The sequence below is a fragment of the Rattus norvegicus genome, chromosome 4, assembly GCF_036323735.1.
Source record: "Rattus norvegicus strain BN/NHsdMcwi chromosome 4, GRCr8, whole genome shotgun sequence".
NCBI classification, from domain to species: domain Eukaryota; kingdom Metazoa; phylum Chordata; class Mammalia; order Rodentia; family Muridae; genus Rattus; species Rattus norvegicus.
Window position 1 is genome coordinate 126550437 of NC_086022.1, and position 24631 is coordinate 126575067.

Below are 24631 nucleotides of genomic sequence, written 5' to 3' on the forward strand. Positions count from 1 at the left end.
CAACTCCAAACTGATCAATACCAAGAGGGAGACATTTCTGTTTCTGAAATTGTATATTGGGTCAAACCAAAGATTCTCCTTCACACACAGGGAGGTGGCCCCTAGTAAAGCAAAGAGTTGAAATGTAAGTTTACATGCTTCTGAAATACCTGACCAGCCAAGCATCGTAGCTACCTAACGGTAGCACCCTCAGAGTGGCAGTGTTTCTTCTTGTGACCACGAGGCTGCCCCAGAACTGGAGCTCACTGCCACATCCAGCATCCCAAGAAAGTACCAAAGCATCCATCACTGTCTTTGGAAAAGGCTGACAGTCAAAATTCGAAGTTAAGGCTTTTTAGGAATTTGAACAAGCATCCACTCCCCTATGCTAGTGTCTACCTGCATAATTCTGGAACGTGGGCTTCATCTACTCATTATCTTGTGGGAAGCAAACATTACACAAGCTGCTGGGGACGCTAGAGTCACCAACACAGAAATGGGTCCAGCCATCAAGAGCTTTGTAATGAAAAGGGAAGACAATGAAATAAGCCATTAGAGTGGGATATAATGTGTGTTTTGAGAGGACCTATGTGGTCCATAGGAAATCTAGATATCATTATCATTCAAGGGGTGTTCCAAAGCTCAGTGTACGGAGGAAGCAGGATATCTATGAATCAGGAATGCATAGATTGTTAAAGTAATGGTCTACACGTAGATTAATTCCTTATGATGTTGCTCTTTATTCCAGAGACAATTCTGTTGAGTTTTTGAAAATACTTTTTACATATTCAGCAAGATAATGCAAGAGCTACTGGGAAAGTTCGGAGGCCTGGTATATGGATGAGCTTGTACTGTGTGGATTGTGCTTCTAAAAACAGAGGACAACCTGATGAGTAGACACACATGGGCAGAGTAGAGCAGAGCGGGCAATATGTGTACAAGGCATGCGAACCCATCAAGAACCCATTAAAGGCCAGTAAAACAGATGCAGATGCTGACATTGAGAACTTTGTATTTAACCGGGGAGATGGAAAACGATAGAAGTGACAATGCCACAGAGGAAAGGGGAAAGGCAAGTGAAACTGTGTTGAACCAGAGAAAAAGGACCAGGGAAACTGTCTGCACTTCAGGTCAAAGCAATTCTTGCTTTTTTTTTTGGAAACAATTTTCTATGAGGAAGGCATATCCTAAACATGATATGATATTTAGAAGCTATAAATAGAAAAAATTTCTGGTGAAATTGCCAAGGTCAAATTTTAATATCTAGGCAGGAGGGAAAGCAGTAGCAGTAGAAAAGATAGGCATTAATAAAAAAAAAACAACAGAGAATTAAAAACCTTGGCAACATGGGTGTGGGATACAGGGCAGCACTAGGATAACAATCGCAGGTAATAAAGAGACCGTTCCCATGCACTGGGAGAGCAAATCATCCTGGACTCCAGCAGGCACTGGTTAGAATTGAATTAGAGAATCACAAGGGAAGGCTATGTGAGTCTGGTTAGCTGGATAGCATAGAGAAAAAGAAGGTTAGTGGCGGCAAGGACCATGACAGCCTAGAAGGTCTTAGGAGGAAGGGTGTAGTGAACAAGTTTTAATCTCCATCCCCATAGATACTGAATACCTATGGGATGAGTGGAATGAAGGATGAACTTTAAATGAACCTAAGGAAGCTTCTGAGCACTGAGGTAAGAGCTGGTATGGATCAGTTATATGATGGTATTTTCATTTTTTGGAGAAATTAAAAAAGATAAAGACCATCATAGCTGGTTAAGGTCAGGACCTTCCATGAAATCCTAGTTACTACTAAGAGACATTACAAAACCTTCAAACCACACATCCAATAAGAATCATTTAACTTTTTTTTTTCAAGTGTGCACTCTGCATGTGTGTGCATATACGCACTCCTGTGGATACGTAGTTTAAAATAATGGAGGGTTTCTGACAATCAGACATCAATGGGGGTGGGGAAGGTAACAAGGAACTGTCACATCAATAGGGACAGACCCAATGACAGCATATCAGACAATGTCAGATTTCTGTGGTTTAACCCAAGTAGCATTGAGTTCTCAGTCAGGCATGACTGATGGGGGACAGTGGGGGACAGGCAGGGAACATAGGCTTTGTAGATATCCTCCCTCCAAGCTGTGACTCAAAGATTTATCCTAGTTCCCTGGTGTGTCTCTGATTTCAAACCTGTAATTTCCAAGTTCCAACAACGCAAGCAATGAGACATGAATAGGCTTCCATGTGATTCATCCTGAAGATGAATAATATCGCTTTGATTGATCAAGCCAGTTCTATGACGTCATTCAACTGCAAGGAGGCTGACAAGTGTGTGTGTACCAAAAACCAGGAAACGTAGACCATAAACACATCTGTAAGGCATGTCACAGGTCAGCTTTAACTTTTGCTGTATAAAGACACTTAAAAGGCACAATCTATTAAAATTAGGATGCCATAGAACAATGGAAGTTTAGCATGCGAAAACAACCCGTATTCGTTGGGTAGTCCCAAACAGCACGTGATCCAGAGAAGACAATGAAAATATATATTCTGACTTTTAATTATCACTCAAGCAACAGTCTCTACACCAAGCTACCTTTCAAGGGACTCATGTTTAAAATGTGCAGCATCTCTGTTGTGGAGGCAGAGGCAGAAGGCATTCACAGTGATGGAGTTAGCTTCCCAGAAGGAAGTGTTCAGGAGAGATGTCCTCAATGGCTTCTGACCACTTTCCCAATGGAAATTCAGTGTCTTACGCAAGAGCCCCAAAACATGATCTGGATGGAATCTAGCTCTTCTGTCTCCCGAGTGCATGTTTGTGGTGCTGACAGCCTATCCTATATGCACCTTTCACCTTTGTTCCCAGCACTTGGGAGGTAGAAGCAGGAGGATCTCTGAGTTTGAGACCAGCCTGGTCTACAAAATGAGTTCTAGGAAAGCCAAGGTTATACAATGTCAAAGTCGGGAGGCGGGGGTGAGGTGGATAAAACCACAATATATAAATGTTTGTAGACTACTTGTCAAGCTGTATAGTTTTCAAAGAAATTCACAAAAAGTATTGTTGCTACAACACATGATGACATCGTTCATGATAGACACAAGAAGGCCTTCCTAGGCCTTTACTTTGTCCGTGTATGAAAAACCCCTATTATGAATCCTCCACAGATCACTGATAATTTTAGATCTCATGAAAAGCCATCTGCCGCATTTTAAATTTAGAAAAACAATATCCTGTATTTTTCTTATCATCTTAAGAATTGCCACATTTCATATACTTTAATTAGCCTTGATTCCAATAATGAAACGCATACAATTTTAACATCAGCTTTTATCCGATTTTAATTATATTAATTAAAATATGAGATATGGACAAGCTATACTGTACATATCAAAATAAAAGGCTACTAAACCCTATGCTTACTCACACCAAAAAGTTAAAAATTATGTCAACGGTTTAAACAGGCTTACTTCTGCATGCTTTCATTAACATATCATTAAATTGACATGACATGCTAATAATTAAATAGGTTTTTAATTAAGGAAAGAAAAAAGGTAGCTGCATTTATTCTGGCAGCTGTTTGAATTACTGGTTCCATCAACTGAACTAGAAATTCAGGCTTCTACTGTACAGAATAGGCCACTCACTGTAGAGGATGCTTACACCTCTGAAGGCACCCACACCTTCCAAGGGCAGCTACACTTTGGGGCCAGCTGTGGTATTCCTGCTGGGGTCCAGCTACAATTCCCTATCCCTAGCTTTCTCCCTCTCAGGGTGTCGATGTCCCTGTGCAATGGGCAGGAAGAAGGAAGGAGAGTCCAGAATGGGTGAGGGTCTGCATGATTCCGGTTCAGCTGAGAGTTAGTGCTAAGGAGGTGGGGGTGGGGACAAGAGAGAAAAGGTGGTGTTACAACTCTGCTAGACAAAGGCCTTCTCTCACGATTTTCAATGAAACAGCTCCCTTAGCCAGTCTTAGCCTGTACACATACCTTTATTTGGAATGGGTTGGCATACATACACTTTATTCTGGGTGAACCGGGGTTATATATGGACCTTGGGGAGTGGGGAGGAGTTTTCAGGGTAAATGAAAATCATTGGTTAGAGTTTAAAATTCTGTGAATACCTTATTTGTATGGAGAGGCATTCCAGGAACCCCAGGTACTTGCTGGGTAGATTCTTATTGGGAAAAGAGGACGTTCTCCATTTTGCACAGAGCTTAGAGAAGCTATCCCATCATGGTAGACTTAGACCTTAATTAGTTGGGTTTCCCCACAGAGGCACTTCTCTTGAGAGAACTGTGGTAAAATATAAAGTACCCTAGAAGAAAGACCCAAAAAAACTATCTGCCTCACAAAGTAGTGAATAGACAGCAAAGATCTTCCCTGGACAAATTATCCTGGGAGAGAAAAACATCACAGATGGACAACGTGACATGGTTTTTCACAGGGAACAAGAAGAAGCCAAGTGCCAGGTGCTCTATGCAGAAGATGTCACTTAGTCCTCATCTAATAATGTAACTTTTATCACCATGAACCATTCAGACCTACTAATAGAACAAGGATCCATAACTGAGATCTACTCCTGGGTCATTACAGCAGCTATGGTCCTTCCTTTAATTCAAGCCTCACAGCATTCAAAGTCCAGGTGTTATTATCTTACTCAGAGCATAATATAGTGAAAATGATTTAAGAAAAACACAGAGCACAGACTGTTCTCTGTTCCTTTAACTGGTGGATTGCTTTATACAAAGAAAGAACACATGGGGTTTACCTCAGAGGCTCTTTCCTTTAGAGTTCTTATTCTATGGCATCGTCTTTCATTCTTTCATTCTTCGTGGTGGTGATACTCCCTTAATAACGATGGGAGTGGTTGAAGGAGAATGACTCCCTAGGCTCTAATATCTGAATACTCAGTCCTCGGCTGGTGGAACTGCTGAGGAGGATTAAGAGGAGAATCACAGAGGGTAGGCTTTGAGTTTTCAAAAGCCCATGCTACTCCCAGTTAGCTCTCTCTTTCTCACTCCTACTTGTAGATATGTAGGCTCGCTGTGCTATTGTTCCAGTCCTGTGTCTGCTGCCTGGTTCCCATCATAGACTCCAACCCTCTGGAGCTGTAAGCCCCAATAAACTCTTCTGTAAGATGCCTTGGTCATGGTGTTTCTTCACAACAATAGGGAAGTAACTAAGACAGCAATAAAGATTTAACTAATGTTACTCTAACTAAATGCTATGTTATTTGGAGCAAGTGCTATATTTTTGTTGCTCTTTAGTACTCTGTCCCAAACACCTGGCACCCTGTGACCTGGCAACCCATGATTACTTGCTGAGAGGTAAATGTCTGACAAATTTTCTTGTCTGGAAATTGTAGGGCGTTTGGGGTTACTTCTGCAATTATAGCTCCCTGATTACTACACTCTGACAAGTTTTGGAGATTGAGAAAAAGGTAGATGCCAGAGTCTCCTGTGGCTTGAACTTTTGGTCTCTTTCCCAAGCTCATCCTTGTCTCCCTGAGAGCTCCATGCAGGAGAACAGCTAGCTGCCTCTAGTGTGGAGTTTCTACTTTTTCTATTCTCATTTGCTTCTTAGATCTGGTCTAAGGTTATAACTTCTGGCTTGGTGCTAGTGAATGAAGCCCAATCTGCTCCCATCAACTCCAGGCTTACATATCTACTGCTATAACATATCTAAATGTACATGTCAGAGGCTTCTCAACTACCATGTTTGTACCATATCCTTCACACATATACTTCAGCTTCTGACACTGAAAGGTTAGCTAATGGGAACTTCATCATCACGATGGGAAAAGAGCAAATTCCTTCGAGATTGCATCTATATATTACTTCCTCTCACCCTTCAGCTTGTAAGTCATAGGAGGGAAAATCTATATCTCAAAGGCCAAATACAGTTTGCGTCATGTCTTCTCACAAATGCCAGAATACAATCATACCATCCATATATCTACATAGTATTTATGTATCTACATTAGGAATCTATAGCTATATTTGTGCTCCAGCAAACTTGAATAGTTTCCAACAAATACTTGATGGCTTGCCAAAATTAAGAAATTTGCTAATCTTGTTTTGAACACTAAATATTTTCCAGTGTTTACCTAATCCAATGGAGTTAGATGTTGGCTCCACCCAACGCCTTTCTTTTGCTTCTGTTGTTATTACTGCCGTCCATGTCACTGCCACCTCTTTCCTGTATGGAGAGCCAGGCTGACATCAATTCAGCCACCTTCTTGGTGGATTGCCGCCTCTCTTTAGCGTATTCACACAATGGCACCTCTGTGTGGGTCTCTTTGGGAGATTGGCTTGTGTCAGACTTCTGCACAAAATCCAACTCTGCTCTTGTCTGATGGTGCCCTTCCAGATCTAGGCCACGCACTTCCCTGTGGCTCTCAGGAGAGCCTATGTGAGAACAACCCCTCCTCATTTCTAACACTACCAAAACTTTTCTGATTTTTTTTCCCTTTGACATTCTCTTAAAACCATTCTGCTGGGACATACTTTACATAGTATGCGATTTGCATTACCTAAAGTGAACTAATACATGGTTCTAGTATATTCACAACCTTTACTATGGACTAATTTTAGAATTTTAACTGACCTACAAAGAGACTCTCTAATAAGTTGCTCCCTAGTGGCCTCTCTATCCTGGATTTAGACAAACATTAATCTATTTTGTATATGCAAATATTCCTATTCAGCATTTTCATACAAATAAAATTTATCATATGCAAGCTTTGTGAATGGTTATGTTCTTATTGTCAAATTCAATATTTTATATTGTTATATGGTATAATGTTATGGTTTGGAGGTGAAGTAGCCCCCGAAAGACATTGTTTCCCATCTGGTAGCACTACTGAGAGGCTCGGGAGGATAGTGAGGACACTAAATTAAACAGTAGATGTTGTTATTAATTACACATTGATTATATACCCATATTAATATATATATAATTGTACAAAGGTGGGATTTATTATAACATTTATATATAATTTTTTTGCTTTTATCTATTATGTTGGAATGAACTGTGTATGTTCGTGTGTATGGATGCATGCGTGTGGAGGTACGTGTGCATGCACATACGTGATGTTATGTCTTTCTCAATTGCTCTCTGTCTAATACACTGAAGAGGGCCTCTCTGTGAACTCAGACCTCACCATTTCATTTGGCTAGCTTGGTTTCCTCTAGGGGTCCTGTCTCCACCTCCCACCAGCTAGGATTACAGCTGTCTGTCCTGCCCACTCAGCTTTCATGTGTGTTCTGGGGATCTGAATTCCAGGCCTCACACCTGCACAGTGAGTGAGTGTGTCACTCCCCCAGGGCATCCCAGAGACCGCAGTACAACATTTTCCTGTTTGCACACAATGCCTGTGCTCATTTGCTTTCACGCTCACTGGTAGTCTCTCTTGTCCCTCTCACGTCTGCTGGTCCCTCTCTTCTTCTCAACTGTCCTCTTCTGTTTTTAGGGGTTTTTGTTTGTTTGTCTGTGACCTAGTGGTTTCCATTAGGATTGTCTTCAGGGATCATAGACTGATGACTACTGACAAAAAGCATTGCTTCCTTTTTCCACTGCCTCCAGATCTTCAGGGCACGGAGGTCTTTATGAGCCCCCAGTGGTACTCCACAGCGTGATGCTAACAGGCCCACTCTCACGCAGGTCTTGTCCAGGTAGTCACAGCTGCTGTGAGGAGGAGAGTGCCACATCGTGCCCAGAAGACAGCCTTCTACAACATTCCACCCCTTCTATTTACTCTGCTCCCACGACTGCCAGGTTCCCTGGGTCTTCGAGGGGGCGATTCAGTGTCTCATTTGTGGCTGAGCATTAAACAGTTATTTATTTGCAGCGCTCTGACCAGTTATAAGCCTCTTCAGAATTACATGATTTTAACAAATCACCCTAACAGAGACATGTGTACAAGAGCATTCCAGCCAAACCCCAGAAATGTATGTTCTACTCCTCACACAACATCCTAGGACACAAAACAAATGTTAAGAAATTCAGAAAATTAAAGTAACTCCACGTACCTTACCTGGCCACAATGCAATCAAACGTCAAATCAACAGTAAACAAATCATTAGAAAGTATACAACTCACTGAGATTAAACACCATATTACTAAATGAGGGTCTCAGTCAGCTATATCTTAGATAGAGGTTAATATTCAGAATATTAACAGAAATAACAGAATAAGTTAATAAACAATGACAACAACCAAAGAATCAAGAAACAATCTAATTAAAAAAATGAATCATCTAACTAAACAGAGAATTCTCAAAAGGAATAACAATGGCTAAGAAATACCTTTTAAAGTGTTCAGCATTATTAGAAATCAGAGAAATGAAAATTAAGACTACTTTGAGATTTTTATCTTACCCTGTTTAGAATGGGCAGGATCAGAAAACAGCTAATAACAAGTACTAGCGAGGATATGGGGATGGGGGAGGGTGGTTTCAATGACTGTTACTGGGACTGCAAACTGTAAAGTCACTCTACAAATCAGTGTAGAGAATCCTCGAAAAGCTAAAAGCAGATCTACCACATGAGCTAGCTATACCGCTCATTCGCATCTGTCCCGCAAACTCAATAGCCTACTCCAGACACTTGCTCAGCCATGTTTATCATAGCTCAACTCATGGTAGCTATACAATGTAAACAACTGCAACGTCCATGGAATGGATAATGGAGATGTGGTCCACGCATGCGCACACCCCCTCCCCCACCCACACCAGGTAAATGGATGGAACTAGAAAATATCATACTGAGTAAGGCAGTCCAGGCCTAGAAAGACAAATGCCACATGCTCTGCCTTCTTTGTAGACCCTAGTGCTTTTGATGTGAATGTGGAACCAAACTGATGTCAGAAACCAGAAAAATAAAAACAGACTGCATGGGGTGTGTGTGTGTGTGTGTGTGTGTGTGTGTGTGTGTGTGTGTGTGTGTGTGTCTATATGTGTGTCTGTGTGTGTTGGAAGGAATTCTAGAGATGGAGTTAGTAGGACATAGGTGCTATAAATGGAGAAACGGGAAAATGGGGGGACTTTAACTGAAGAGAGGCAAAAGAGGTCAACAGAGAGAGAAAGCAATGGAGGAGGAATAAAGAACTCTATGGATGACTGAAAAAGTCATAGGAAATCTTAATATTTTATGTTTATTTAAAAACATGTAATACATGTACACATTTATCATATATATGTTTATATGATATATGTGTATGTATATGTTTATCATATATAGAAACATAAAAATATATAAAGTGCACCACGTGGGATAATGCTTTTGGGGGAGGGAAGAGGGATGCTAAGGGAGTTTGGAATCACATTATTTTATGTCTACTTAAGTTTGCACACATATAAAGTATATAAGTATACATGTGTGAATAGAGAGATGAATAGATAGTTTAAATAAAAGTACAGCACAGGGTGACACTATTCCTCCAAGAGCTGAGACTATCAACAAAAACCTCAGAGCCAGTCAGGGGAAACCAGGAGACCACCCTTTGAGTTGTTTGTTGGGGAAGCTCAAGAAACCCCCCCAAAGGATAAAGGCTGTCATTATAGCCTTTGGCTGCTTTTCAGAATTTGAGGGTACCATGACTGCTGAAGGCATTATACGACTTAGTCCCAGGATTTGGAGGAATCAAACTAGAACCGACCTCCATGCCCTGTGGACTAGCTCTTACAGTATCCAGAGGTGTGCCAGCTTCCCAGGGAGGAAAGCAGTCAATAATCTCAGCTAGCAGTGAAGCCTACAAAGTGCAGTGATGACCAGCAGGACTTATTATTTTAGTGACTGGTTGGGGAGGTTAAACGGAGCTGTTTGTCTTCAGTGGTGGTTGGCAGAGGGCATGAGCACAGCTGGCATGAGCAACTGGTCTAGTCTGAATGTACTGGTATAGCAGTTAGCTGTTAGCTAGTACTCACAGCCGGCTGATTGTTCTATTGTGCTTGACAACATCTTTTGCAATAAATTGCCTAAAAGTTTGATCTGATGAAAGAGAGGCTTCTTTGCAAGGGCAGGGTGTTGTCCATCTTTTAGAGCTGCCCCACCCAAAATCAAACAATAGCTCTAGACTTCTGGTTCCTGGCTGTGTACTTGCAGATTAGAGTTCCCATTGTACTGATCTGTGTTAGGAGGGAAGAGGAGGGCAGTTCGCATGCCCCAGACTAGATCATTGCCTTGCACGATTTAGTAGGTTTTCATGATTAGGTGTTTTACTATCAGGCTTCATGCCTTTAGGAAATGTTCCAGAAGGCTTAGGTGATTGCCTTTAAAATATGTATTAATGTGCTTTTCAGCAAATTGTTCTGTCAATCAAAGGGTCTACCATGTTCCTCACCACCCCCTTTTTTTATACTCTCATTGTGGAACTAGACTCCTATTTGGAAAGGCAGGACATGTAGTAGTCCTGGGGCAGGGGAACAGCACAGGATGCTCCGGAGATGAACATGAGGAAGAGGGTGGGACTGGCAGCCAAGAGAGAAAAGCCTATGCTATACAAACCTGGGAGAGGCGAGGGATGCGTTATTGCATAAAAGGCCACTGGAGATCTCATCTCCGCCCTTGTCTTCTCGGAGCCAGGTCACAGGGAAGACAAAGCACACCTCCAGGCCACTCTGTTTCTCCCCCTTAATGAACTATCTCCTTCCTGTCACTACAGATGAGTTTCTGTGAGAGCCCATAAATTCCAGGGCCTGCTCACTAGGTTCCTTTCACAGTCCTTCCATAATGACTGGCTAAATGAATGGATGACTAAGTGCTCACGACCTACTGCCTGGCTAATGGCTGGCCATAAGATGTAATAGCTGATGATGTCTTCATGTGAGATGACAGAGTAGCAACAGCAAAGCGCATACATCGAGATGAACAGGTGAGGGAAGGCAGTTTGCAGCTGAAGCTCGAGAGCCTTCCGTATCCCAGCATCACCCAAGGAATATATGGGAAAAGAAACCCAGATAGCCAAGTGGGAAGGAGCAGGGATAAAAGGAGCTTTAGGGGTGTTTCCTCAGCTAAGGAGTCCACCTCTATTCTCGGGAGTACTTTTCCTTTCGTAACAGGCCCTCTCTATTTTTTCTCCATCCCTAACTTGAAGACATAATATCCCTGCAGACCTCTTCCTGGCAGCTGCAGGGACTCTTCACCTACCCGTAAGAGAGAAGAGCTGCTTTTCTTCTACACGCTAATCAGACTGTCCTGGAGTTCTGAATCTGTTTCTAAATCCTTTATTTAACGAGACGAAGAACTTCAAAATGGAACCTCTGTTTTCCCAGTAACGCAGTGTTGAAAACAGCAACCAACCCTTCATTTCCACACAACTTAAAAACAAAGCAAGGCACATCGGCTTTAGCTTTTTACTGAACATATTAACAAGAGGTTTAGTCAAAACCACCAAACCCAGGTCACCCGACCTTTTAGATGCTTTCTTCAGGCTTACATTTTCTTCTCTTCCAGATGGGGCAGAACTGTCTATAGGTGGTGAGGATCCTGTGGCTGGACCAAGCCTATGTCCTCCACCCCAGCTGCAGATGAGGCCTCCAATTTGACACTGGTGAGAGCCTTTGCCAACAAGCCAGGCCATAGAGGTTCCACATTGACATTGGCTGCTTTAATGAGGGCACCGATCTTAGCCTCTGCAGCCATTACCTGGTATAGACTGGGGGTGGAGGGATGCAGAGAGCTCAGAGGCTGAGGCTATGGCATAGATTGTCAGGGTAGTGCCAGTCACTGATGCGGCGAGCACCTTGTACCACTGAGGCTTTAGCTTCCTTGGAGGGATGGAGCACCTTGGCAGAAGCTGAGGGACCATGTAACTTATTTGTGTTTTGATTATAGCACATTGAGACTGCCACACCTGCGGTCCATGACTGATGGAGACAGGGAATAACAAGTACGGCCATGGCATCTGCATCCTCTAACCTGCTGCTCTGCAGTCTGCCTTTTTCCTCTTTAACCTTAAATGTTCCTTTCCAGCTATTCATAGCTTGCTGCAGAAGATAAATAATTTATTTTTGTTTGAAACAAAGTCCTGCTGTATGGAACTAGCTTTTTTTTTTTTTTTACTGGAATCAATAAGTATATGTCTATTCCCAGCCTACTCTATTGCTTGCTTGCCCCCACCTCCCATTGTGTGTGTGTGTGTGTGTGTGTGTGTGTGTGTGTGTGTGTAAAGATAGACAAATTGATTACTATTTTGCTTTGAAGATTCCTTTTATTTAAACATATAAACAATGGTTGATAATCATAGTTATGCTTATAAAGCACCCTGCACAGTATCAGATAGATATACCAAAAGCTCGTGGTAGATATTAGCTACTATAATTACCCTGCAAAGGGGGTCCTATATAGACCCATCTACCAACTATGGTAGGCCAAGTGCATCTAATAAGAGGATCTGGAAGGCAGACTTCTCATGATGTATTATGTAGGTGTTTAGGATTCCCATTGCTGTGAAGAGTCACCATGACCAAGGCAACTCTTACAAAAGAAAACATTTAACTGGGACTGGCTTACAGGTTCAGAAGTTCAGTCCATTATAATTGTGGCAGGAAGCATGGCAGTGTGCAGGCAGATATGGTGGTGGAAGAACCAGAGTTCTACATCTTGATAAGAAGGCAATTGGGAGAAGACTGGCTTAAGGCTCTCTTCTGAACTAGGAGGAGCTTGAGTATAGGAGACCTCAAAACCTACCCCCACAGTGACACGTTTCTTCTCACAAGTCTACACCTCCTCCAATAAGGCCACACCTCCCATGCCACTTCCCATGGACCACGAATTTCAAACCATCACAAACCACCACAGTATGCAAAAGTTTTCCTCCTAAAACTGAGAAACTGGCCTATCCCTTTGTCTGAGTCAGGGTTTCTATTCCTGCACAAACATCATGACCAAGAAGCAAGTTGGGGAGGAAAGGGTTTATTCAGCTTACACTTCCACATTGCTGTTCATCACCAAAGGCAGTCAGGGCTGGAACTCAAGCAGGTCAGGAAGCAGGAGCTGATGCAGAGGCCATGGACGGAAGATACTTACTGGATTGCTTTCACCGGCTTGCTCAGCTTGTTCTCTTATAGAACCCAAGACCACCAGCCCAGGGATGGCACCATCCACAATGGGCTGGGTCCTGCCTCCTTGATCACTAGTTGAGAAAATGCCTTACAGCTGGGTCTCATGGAGGCATTTCCTTAACTGAGGCTCCTTTCTCTGTGTTAACTCCAGCTTGTGTCAAGTTGACACATAAAACCAGCCAGTACACCCTTATTGGTACATTTTCCTGGTATATCTGTTTCCTCCTCTGGGTCTGTTCTATGCCAGGCTAAATTGAGCTCTGCAGGAGATTCCTGGAATTCCGTCTAATAACACACATCTCCCCTCCACACAGGAAGTTGTCGGGACAGGACATTATTTTGAAAAAGATCTTCTAGTTAGCACTTTGATCAGTAAATGACCAGGTCAAAACATAAAAGAGTAATGATAAAATGAAAGCAGCTGCCTGAAAAGATTGAAATGAGCCCTAAGAGGGCTTATTAACATGTATCACAAATATGCTTTAATCTAGAGAAGTTGGTAGCATTAGGACTAATGTATAGGATATAATGTGTAAATCGTCAAGGTAGCCATAGTCTATAAGATCTAAAAGTGTCCCCAGCTGCAGGGATCTCTGTCACAGTCACTGTGTCAAATGGGAGGTGGTCTAGGGCCAATTCTGACTCTGTCCCTACCCGTAGTGTGGAGTAGGACACATCCTGTTTTTTCTCTGAGCTTGCTCAATAGTTTCTGCCTTGCAGACTGGCGGGTGATAAGATAAGCAAATTGTCAAGCACACAGTAGCTGCTTAATAAATGTTTATTACTTCCTGAGTATAACCACAGCGTCTTATGTCCTTAGATTCATCAGTACCCACCAATCATACTATGTACTCTGGCATCTGGAGAGTTCCAGACAACAAGGGCAAGCTCCATGCTGCCTGTTCATCTCCCCGAACCCCACCCCCGCCCCTGACGCCATGATACTGCTAATAGGAGCCTACTTATACATGCTGGAGGTCATCAGGGGACAGGCTAGGACAGGTGTAAGAGCAGGCTGTTTTGGTGAATTATTTAGCACCTTCTCTGAAGGGCCCTGGAGTGAACTTCACAGACAGCTCCCCACATAGCAAGGTAACAGCCTGTGACTCATCACCAAGAACCATGTTTGTCTTCCCTTAAAGGGTGTACAGCAAACCCCTACGGGGGGTGGGGGAGGGGCTTGGGGCTTGGCTGATTTTTCTCCACTCAAGTCATCACAATGGGGAGGCTGCAGTAAGAAGGGCTGTTATGAGTCTGGCCAAAAAAGGCTACAGAGAGAGAGAGCTCAGCTAGCTGGGGTGAGAGAAGACATGTAGCTGCAATAGGATATATGAGGGATGAAAGTTTACTCCAGGGAAAACAGGAGAGTGTCCAGGACAGAACAACTGAGAAACTCAACCTTAACCACCAGGTATTATCCACAGACATCCCCAGGCCCACAGTTCTTTGGGAATCTCCATGTAACGAAGATGATTGCTAGTAAGTCAGGCCACAGGGAGAAGAGTTATAAGCCTGATTTGTAGGTGACATTTACTGCATATAAAACATTTAATTTAACCCTTCAGGGTCACACCTACAGTCTCATTTATCATAGATAAGGAAATAAAAGTCATGAACATCTAAGTAGTTAGTGTAAGCATCTATCTAAATTTTAAATCCATTTCCTCTTACTACCTCTATTTATTCCTGTTATTAAACTATCCACTTAGTCTGTTAAATCTCAACTCTTTCCTTATTAGATTTGGGTTGATCATGATGCAAGGGACACCTGGTATGGACCACCAAGACTCACTCTTGAAGAACAAGTCCCGAAGAACTAATAATGGTCAAGTTCATTGGGCTTATCGTGAATGAAGGATTAACAGCTATAACTCATGCTCATATAGCTACAATAATGGAAAACACTGAATACAGACAGCCATTTTGCAAGCCAAATGAAGTTGGGTTTGGAAGGAGCCCATGGAATACAATTAAAATCGAGGGAATAAGGGAACTTTGTAGAACACTGGGGACCCATGAATTCTTTGCCTAAAGTCCCTATGTGAGCTGAAAAGTCTCAATAAGTCAGTCCCAAGAGTTCTGCAGAATTAATTCATCTTCTCTGGCCAAGCCATCTGCTTTAATGGCCAGGTGCTGGGAGTTCTCTCCAGCAGCACGGAACACGTGATCTTGTTCAGCACCAACACCAGGCCCCCTGCTGAAAATTCAGATTTAAAGGCTCCCCCTCCTTCCAGACCTTCTGAATCTGCCTTCTAGGAACGGAGCTAAGCCACTGAAGTCTGTGCATGAACTCCAGAGATTCTGCATACAACCACCATTGGCCAAAAAAGAAGAAGTGAGCAAAAGCAGGAGGGTAGAAGAGCCTCTAAGGGGTTCAGTATGGCCAGATGATATCTTCCACATGAAATCTGACCTACACTTGAGTTGTACTGGGTTTACATCAGAGCTCAGGAGACAGTGTGATGCAAGTGCCAAGAAGTAGGCGTGTGTATGAGGTTTTGAAGGCCGTGTGGCCTGGGCCGTTCAGGTTGTCACAATGTCTCAGCTCTGCTGCTGTAGAGTGAAAGTTATCCTAGCCAAGGACAGTATATTGGTCATGTTTCTCATTGCTATGATAAACTGTCTCACAGAAGCAACTTAAGGGAGGAAGGGTTTACTTTGGCTTATAGTCTGAAGGGTTACAGTCCATCATGGTGGGGTAGGAGCAGGAGTAAGCACACGAAGCAGCTGCTCATATTACTGCTGTAGTCAGGAAGCAGAGAGAGATGAATGCTGCTGTTCAGCCTTCTCTCTTCTCCTATTCAGGCCCAGGCCCCAGGCCCATGAAATGGTTCTAATCACATCTAGGTAAAATGTAAACCTTCCTAATATCCTCACTCACAGAGATATATTTCCATGGTAATTTTAAATCCAGTCAAAGCAATAATGAGGACCCATCTGCAGCAATGGTATGGGAACTCTATCCCCAGAACATTTTATCCAAGCAGGCTGTGGTGGGAGTGAATTTGGCCTGAAACTATAGATTGTAGACTTCATAGACAAATAATTGCATTTTAATTTTTAAGCCTATATTTAAAGAGGGCATGCCTCAGTTGCTGTTGTGTGTGTGTGTCGGGGGTGGGGGGGTTAGAATACACCTTGCAGGAGTCATGTCTCTCCTTCTAAACATGTGGGCTGCAGAGACCACCCTCAGGTCACTAGGCTTGGTAGCAAGGGCCTTTATCCATTACGCCATCTTGCCAGTCCCCTAAACAATGGCTTCTCTTAAATATTTCTAAAGAGCAATAAATAAAATGACATCATAGTTTCTGGCCCAGGGGAGTTCAGGTTTCTAAGAGGCATCTATCATCTGAATTGAATGATCCTCTTTCAGCTGATGATACAATTCCTGGTTTTCTACAGCATCGACATTTTTGTCTGCAAATACCAGAGAAGCCAGGAGTTTGTGTGATTCTTCTTGCCCCTATGTGCTTACTTCAGCCACATGAATGTATGCACATACAGAGTGGTTTTGAGCATGTATACTCTGTATGTTCGCATCTGGGTATTTTAGATCTTCACCAGCTCCCATGACAGAAACTCCATCATCTCTAACTTATAACAACTTAATTTCAGGAAGGAATCTGGGAAATCTTCTCCCCAGGACAGCTGCTTTGGAATGATGTTGGCTTCACTCTGAGGGCATCTGGGAACTTACAGATGCATGAAGGGCTGCCTCTGGGCTTCCCTTGACTAAGCCAGGCTCTCCAGAGGGAGCCGCTTGTCACAAAAAGCATCCGTGGCAATGTTTTTAAAAATCCGTCCTCATGATACGAACATTAACCTACCATAGGAGAGGAGACTGGAAGTTGACTCCTCAATCTTTAATTGATTATCTTAATTGATTGATTATCTTAATAGATTATCTACCTTGCTGAGGACACATTTATTTGTTTTGCTTGAATTATTTACTTGCTCACCTCCATCTTCCTTATGAAGAAGGTAAATAAACTTCCTGGGTACTCGCTTTTCTTTCTTGGGTGCCCCTGAGTATGTAATAAATGTGTCTAGCTCATCTGCTAATCTATCTACTGCATATTTCTTTCTTTCTTTTTTTTTTTTTGGTTCTTTTTTTCGGAGCTGGGGATCGAACCCAGGGCCTTGCGCTTCCTAGGCAAGCGCTCTACCACTGAGCTAAATCCCCAACCCCCTTTTTTTTGTTTTTTTTTTTAAGATTTATTCATTTATTATATATAAGTACACTGTAGCTGTTTTCAGATACACCAGAAGAGGGTGTCAGATCTCTTTACAGATGGTTGTGAGCCACCATGTGGTTGCTGGGAATTGAACTCAGGACCTCTGGAAGAGTAGTCGGGTGCTCTTAACCACTGAGCCATCTCTCCAGCCCGCATATTTATTTCTTAGACTAAATCACTGAGCCTGCAGATTGGCAAGAGGGGGTGGCCTGGTTTGAAATTCAGGGATGCAGCCTCCACCTCCTGATCTGTCCTTCTTCTTGTTGCTTGAGCAAGACATTGATCCTCCAAGAAGCTGCTGCCTCATTTCCAACCGCAAATCTTTCATCTCTCTTTTATGTCCTTTGTGGGATTCTGACGGGATCAGGGTAATAGTAACAGCCTGGAAAAGGGGGCCTATAGCACTGGCAAAAGCAAGGAGAAAGGCTTATTTCTTTTCCCCCCTATAGTAGGTGTCTAACTGTCGATCTAAATGGATATTAATTCATTCACACTGGTCATCCACTACACACTGTCTACTAGAGAGAGGCCATGGAGAGAAATCCCTGTGTGCATGTGCCTTGGATCAGAACAGCTGAAGGATCTGTGGAAAGCTTGAGGATAGGCCATTATTTTCCACAGTAGCTTGGTTTCTGTTTCTTGGCTAAGCACCATGTCTACTACTCACTCCACGATGAAAGGATACATCCTGATCCCAACCCATCACTGAGGGGAGCCAAGGCAGGAACCGGAGCAGAGTGGGAACCTAGAGGAGGAAGTGAAGCAGGGACTAGAGAGGAACAGTGCCTACTCACTTGCTCCCCTGGGTCACTTTCGACTGCCTTTCTGCTACTTTCCAGGACTGCCTGCTCAGGGTGGCACAGGGTGCCCCACAGTGGGACAGGCCCTTCCTCATTAATCATTAGTCAGGAAAAGACCCCACAGACTGCTTATCTGATTGATAGAGGTACTTTCTTAGTTGAGAGTCCCTCCTCCTAGACGACTCTAGTCTGTGAAAAACTGACCATCAAAACAACTAACCAGCATATCTTCTAATTGTCTTTTCTTATTTCTGCAAGCAGTGGCCATGATCAGGGGTTCTTACTTGTAGTTCTCCACATTGATTCTGCTTGCTTTCATGGATCCCCATTTCTAGATGCCCCAGACAAATAAATAATGTCTGCCCAATAATAACCTTGTCCTTAAGAAGAAGGGCATATCTTTATATTGTGTGTGTGTGTGTGTGTGTGTGTGTGTGTGTGTTTTCTCTAGGCATGGTCTCTCTATGTAGCCTTGACTGACTTAGAGATCTGCCTAGCTCTGCTTCCAAAATGCTGGGATTAAAGATATGTACCACAACACCCAAGTGATTTTCTTAGCAGTCTAGCTGCTTTTCAACTGAAGTCACAGAAATTAATGGAGGAATATTCAATACTACCCAGTGCTCGGGACCCTTTGCATAATGCCAAGTTCTCCACTTGACTCTATGTGCTCCCTTCCTTCAAAGTGCACTCTCTTTCCCATCCTGTTTACCCCAGAAATGTTCTTTTAAAAGAAACTGCACAATTCCTCAGCTAATCTGGGTGGTATGTTTCAGAAAGACTCATCAAGATTCTTTGATTGATTACACAAGTTAATTTTCCATTTACATTATAGAATAACAATTTATTCTACAATAAAAGTACCCAACACTGAGAACCCCACTTCAGCAGATGCCTTGGCTAGGGGGCCAAGATTCCTGAACCTTTTACCATCCTCATACACTTGGAGTCATTACTTTCTAGCAGCCTGCCTGCCTGCCTGCCTGCCTGCCTGCCTGCCTGCCTTTCTTTCTTCCTTCCTTCCTTCCTTCCTTTCTTTCTTTCTTTCTTTCTTTCTTTCTTTCTTTCTTTCTTTCTTTCTTCCTTCCTTCCTTCCTTCCTTCCTTCCTTCCTTTCCTTTCTTTCTTCCCATCCATCCATCCATCCACCTTTCTTCTTCTTCCTCTTCTTCCTCTTCTTCCTCTTCTTCCTCTTCTTCCTCCTCCTCCTCCTCTTCTTCTTCTTCTTTTTCTCCCTTCTCCCTTCTCCCTTCTTTCTCCTCCTCCTCCTCCTCCTCCTCCTCCTCCTCCCCCCCCCTCTGCGTGCGTGCATATACATGTGCGTGTATGCACCTTGGCTGTCTTTTCTCAGGATATCATCCTCTTTGGTTTTTGATGCAGGGTCTCTCCCTAACCTGGAATTTGTCCATTCATCTAGGCTGTCTAGAGAGTTATCCAACAAGGATTTGCCTGTGTCTGCCCCACCTGTTTCTACCTTCCCAGTACTGGGATTCCAACTGTGTGCCACCATACTTGGCTTTATTATATGACTTCTGGGAGTTGAACTCAGGTTTCACTCAGGTATTGCAAGTGCTTTAGCAACTGATCTATTTCCCTAGCTCTATAGAGGCTTCACTCTGAGAAGATTTTACCAACACCAACTTTTACATTTTTAAGCCATTAAGTAGAAGGTTGTACAAAACAATCTGCTGTCCACCAGCATGGACAACGGAGACAAAGGCATACCAACTTTATGGAAAAGAAGCAGTTGGACTGATGGAGTTACAAAGGGAAAATTAGAGTCCAAGGAACAAAGGCTATAATGATGAAGTGAGCATTTATTATAGCCTCACTATCCCAAGCTTAGTAATGAGCATCTCAATTGGCAGAACCAAATATATAAGGCTTAGGGGTGTAAGGATATTCCAAAAGAAAGTAGAAAGTGATACAGAAGTTTGAATGCAGATATGTCTTGTATCAAAGACTGTGCTGCTTAAGTGTCATGATAGATGGAGAAGATTAGACTTGATGAGGTTTAATGCAAAAATTCAAAAGCAGGGATGCCATTCCTAAGGGTGTCTTTATTTATTATCTGTGAGTCATAGTGATATTTTCAAGAGTTGCCTAGATGGAACATCCCTACTTTGATATTATAGACAATTTGTGTAAGATTTTTGATGTTGTTGTTATTGCACCTGTGATGGTTTGCATATGCTCAGCCCAGGGTGTGGCACTATTAGAATCTGTGGCCCTGTTGGAGTAGATGTGGCCTTGTTGGAGTAGGTGTGTCACTGTGGGTGTGGGCTTTAAGACCCTTATCCTAGCTGCCTGGAAGTCAGTTTTCCACTAGCAGCCTTCAGATGAAGATATAGAACTCTCACCCTTGCTTGCACCATGTCCAGATGCTGCCATGTTCCCACCTTGATGATAATGGACTGAACCTCTGAACCCGTAAGCCAGCCCTAAATATATGCTGTACTTTATAAGACTTGCCTTGGCCATGGTGTCGGTTCACAGCAGTAAAACCCTAAGACAGTACCTATGTTAAATACAGTCAAATATAGCACGATGATATATATCACATGTATGACAGTGATCCCATAAGGTTTTACCATCTAGAGACACAAGACCAATGACTACCCTTTTATATTTGCATAATAACAAATCACCTAATGATGTGATAGCTACTGAATAGCATGTGCCTGAGTTGCACAGTGTCCAGTATCATCTCTGGCGTCTATCTAACAGGTGCTACTAGTGAATCTTTCCCCAAGCCCCAAACCAATGATGTCTCTAGAAACTGACAATGTCCTTTCAGGAATATAATTGCCCATGCCAGAATCTGCTGGTCTAGAATCAGTTCAGAATCCTACTTTCAGGCCTGGAGAAGAGAAGAGTAGCAATTCTGGTGTGAAATGTATCAGAGTAGAAATCTCAGCTCAGTCCCTTATTGGTCTTTGGGAAAAAATCTATCCAGCCTCTTTGAATCTTTTAGTATAAAATGCGGACAAATCTGAAAAAAAAACAGAGTAGGTAATTTAGATGGAGCTCTGAACAAAGTACGTAACACACAGTTAAGTGGAGTAACAACAGCTATTACCATGACAACTGTGAAGGAGATGTTGGTAGATATCAAATTTAATCATATCATGTCATGCACAAGTAAACTGAGGCTCATAAGTGGAGTTACTGGCCATAAACATGACTGTTTTAGTTAGGGTTTCTATAGCTGTGATAAAATACCATGACCAAAAGCAACTTGGAGAGGAAAGACAATTTATGAAAGGAGAAGTTTAATTGGGCTCACACTTTCAGGGGGTTATAGTTGATAATGACAAAATAAAAAGGTGGTGGCAAGAGCATCATGGGGTTCACCCTGGGAACAGCACCAGTCTTTTGAGACCTTAAAGCCTGTCCCCAGTGACACACTTTCTCCAACATGGCCATACCTCCAAATCCTTCCCAAACAGTTCCACCATTTTTTTTTCAGGTTCCCTCTTCCCAGATATCTCTAGCTTTTGTCACATTGACATAAAACTAGACAGCACAATGGCACAAGCCATTTGTCTAAGAATTTTGTATTATTTGCCTTTGCCTTCTGTTCTGAAAGACTTCCACCCTTTTCTACCTAAAAGTATCTTGGAGTGTCCTAAAGTGCTATTTCTATATCATCCATGTTCTTTCATATCACAATTGGAGTATTCCAACCTGTGCTGGCCACATTATGGAAAACAGTATCTTAAATGGAAGCCCTACCAACTGTCTCAAGGGAACAAAATCGCAGACAAAGGGGACAGAGAATCCTACTGCATTAGCTATGGCATCAGCAGGGACTCTGAACAATACTCTTAGCATTTCAAAAGTTGAACCACTTTGGCCTTGATAGCTGACCTTCATCTATTAGAGCCCTGCAGCACCTTGTGTTTGATGGAAATAAAAGGCCTGTAGGCAAGAGGAAAATGCAGAATTCTGAACTAATTCAGTGAAAATATTTGTGCCATTACTAGCAATCAAAGCTAGAAATCATGGGATCTCAATCCCAGTGGGAAAACCCCATACTAAGAGGCTCTGATCTGTGTTCTTTTGCTTTATCATTTTTTTTCCGTGAACAGATGAGATGCCCTGGCTGGCAGAACGGAGTCATGTAGTTACTGCTGCAGTAATTAGTTTTCTACTTGAAAATGTCAGGATTAATTACCAAGTCACACATAGAAGCGAGTGAACTCTCCCTAACTAGGGTTGACATTTAATCATGCTGGATTTAGTAGATGCGTGCTGGACATTCTGATGTCTACCAACGTGGCTACTAGGTAATGACAATAAAAGGAAAAATAATGATAAACCTAGAAGAGAAAGGGTGAATGGTATGTCAGGTGGGTAGGCAATATTTAGACCCGATCGGTTTCTTGCCTTCAGCCAAGTAAAATTTAGCATAATCTGGGCTTTACTTGATTTTCAAGATGTGAGAGGAACACCGTAGAGTCCCTGGATCAAGTGGGTCATGGTTTAAAAAGCAAAGAGATAATTGCGTAGATAACACTCATGGATAGTGGTACAGAGGTTGTGCTTAGATGGACGACTCTAAGCCAGTGTGCTGCAGTCCATAAGAAGGTATGTGAATCCTTTAAATCTAAGCTGCTACATCTTGCTCTGATTGCTTAGCACAAACTCTGACACTGACAGCTACCCTGGGCGAGGCAGCACTGGGTTATTTGGTCTCGTCATTTCAATGGGGGTGATTTATAGTAGTAAGAGGCATGAAGCACAATCTAATTTCAAGCCAATTTTCTAAACGTTCCACACCAGATAGATAATGTTCTATCTCTTCCCTCATGCTCTAAAGCTTGTTTTTAAAGACAAGTTCTACTCTGCTTCCTTTAAAATGTCCTACCCAAGCTTCTGGTGTTTGACTGGGATCCAGAAACCAAAGGTTGGATGCTAGGTTAAGTACAGATGCAAAGTTACCTCTTCTCTCGAACTGGGACAAAGAGAAAGACACTGGGTTCAAGACAGTTTTAGAGTCAGAGCGATGGAAATGGGCTCTACCCCTATAAGCTGCCTTCTATTTTCCCTTTTGTATTTTTTATTGTCCCGGAGACTAAATGTAGGACTGTACATATTCCAGGCAAGTATCCTACCACTTATTTGCATCCCCTGCTCTCTTTATACTCATTTTTATTTTGAGATGGTCTCTAGGAAGCTATCCAGGCTAGCCACGTGCTTGTGATCTTCCTGCATCAACGCCTTCCCGTAGTTGGGATAATGAGCCTGAGCCGTCAAGCTCTGCTTCCTCCTACTTCAAGACAGAATGTTCAGAAACTCATATTCTGGCTGTAGACTGCTTCTGTTGGGAGTCTATCCCCCCTAACAACGGGAGGTTTAAAGAAAAAGACCCTGGGAGAGGTAGTGTGTGTTCACACAACCTTGAGCAACAAGGCTGTGGGCTAGATGACAGCACTAACACTATCCTGAGCAAGCATTCTCTTACAGAGAGACCTAGGAGTTTTCTTGTTATTAATGGATCATTCCCAAGAAAAATTTAAAATTCAGGACAAATAGCAGCTAAGCATTCTTTAGATGATGATCCTGGGTTTGAAATGTATACTTGATTTTGCATTGTTCAGTTGACAGGAAGGCAGGAATGAGAGGACCAGCTATCAGAAAAAGTTCAAGCTCTTAACTGCTGACAACACAGTTATTTCTGCAAATAAAGAGAGAACACAAGGTTCTCTCTGAATATCAGAGGTTGGGGTTGGGGTTCTTCTGAATATCACAGAGCAAAATCCTCTTGGTGTCTACTTTTGTTCTTTAGCAAATGTCATTGTCAAGTTTTCATTTCAAAATCATGCTTAAGAGATCTTGGTGCCTCTATTAGAAGTGGAAAATACTTCAGAGACCCACTCAGATAACCCTGACCCAATCCACAGCTCCCCTCATGCCCCTCGTTGTACCATTAAAATAAGAATAAAAATCTCTTTGGTCCCTTTTGATCTTATAGTTTCTCTATGAGATGATGTCTGTGATCTGGTTTCATCAGATTGGTGGTTCTAAAAATTTAAAGAGCAAGGGCTGGGGAGGTGACTCATTAGATAAAGTGCTTGCCTTGGGAGCACAAAAGAGCCGAATCCAATCTCCAGAACACTTGCCAAGTAAGGCAGGCATGGTGGCACATATGCTTATAGCCTTGGTGCAGGTAGAGACCGGCTGACACATGAGGCTCCCTGGCCTGCCTGCCTCGCCTACTGTAACCTCTAGGTCAACTAGGCAGACTGCACTTGGGAAACAACATCTGAAGTTGTCCTCTGGCTTTCACATGAACACACATGTATGCGTACACATGCATAAACACACACATTTTAATGTGTAACAGAGTCATTCGGACAGCTTATCAAACACAGAAGGCTGGGCCTCAGTCTGAGTGTTTTCTGGTTTGCAGGTAGGTGGAGTCTGAGAAGTTTTATCTCTACCTAGTTTGATGGTCTACTCTGAGGATGCTTGAATTTGATGTTGAAGCCCGAGTGATAGAGACATTTCTTCAGTGTTTGATTCATTTTGCAGCTAAAGGTTTAGCAT

The 24631-nt window shown here is 42.7% G+C and overlaps 1 protein-coding gene and 1 long non-coding RNA gene across 6 annotated transcripts in view; one reads left to right on the top strand and one right to left on the bottom strand.

Annotated features, from left to right (window-relative positions):
• Prickle2 (prickle planar cell polarity protein 2) overlaps window positions 1-24631 on the bottom strand; it is a 345220-nt gene that overhangs the window by 123670 nt on the left and 196919 nt on the right.
• On the top strand, window positions 14318-15049 carry LOC134486613 (uncharacterized). The gene is made up of 2 exons (XR_010065875.1): window positions 14318-14456; window positions 14785-15049. It is a non-coding gene; the product is annotated as an uncharacterized LOC134486613 (long non-coding RNA).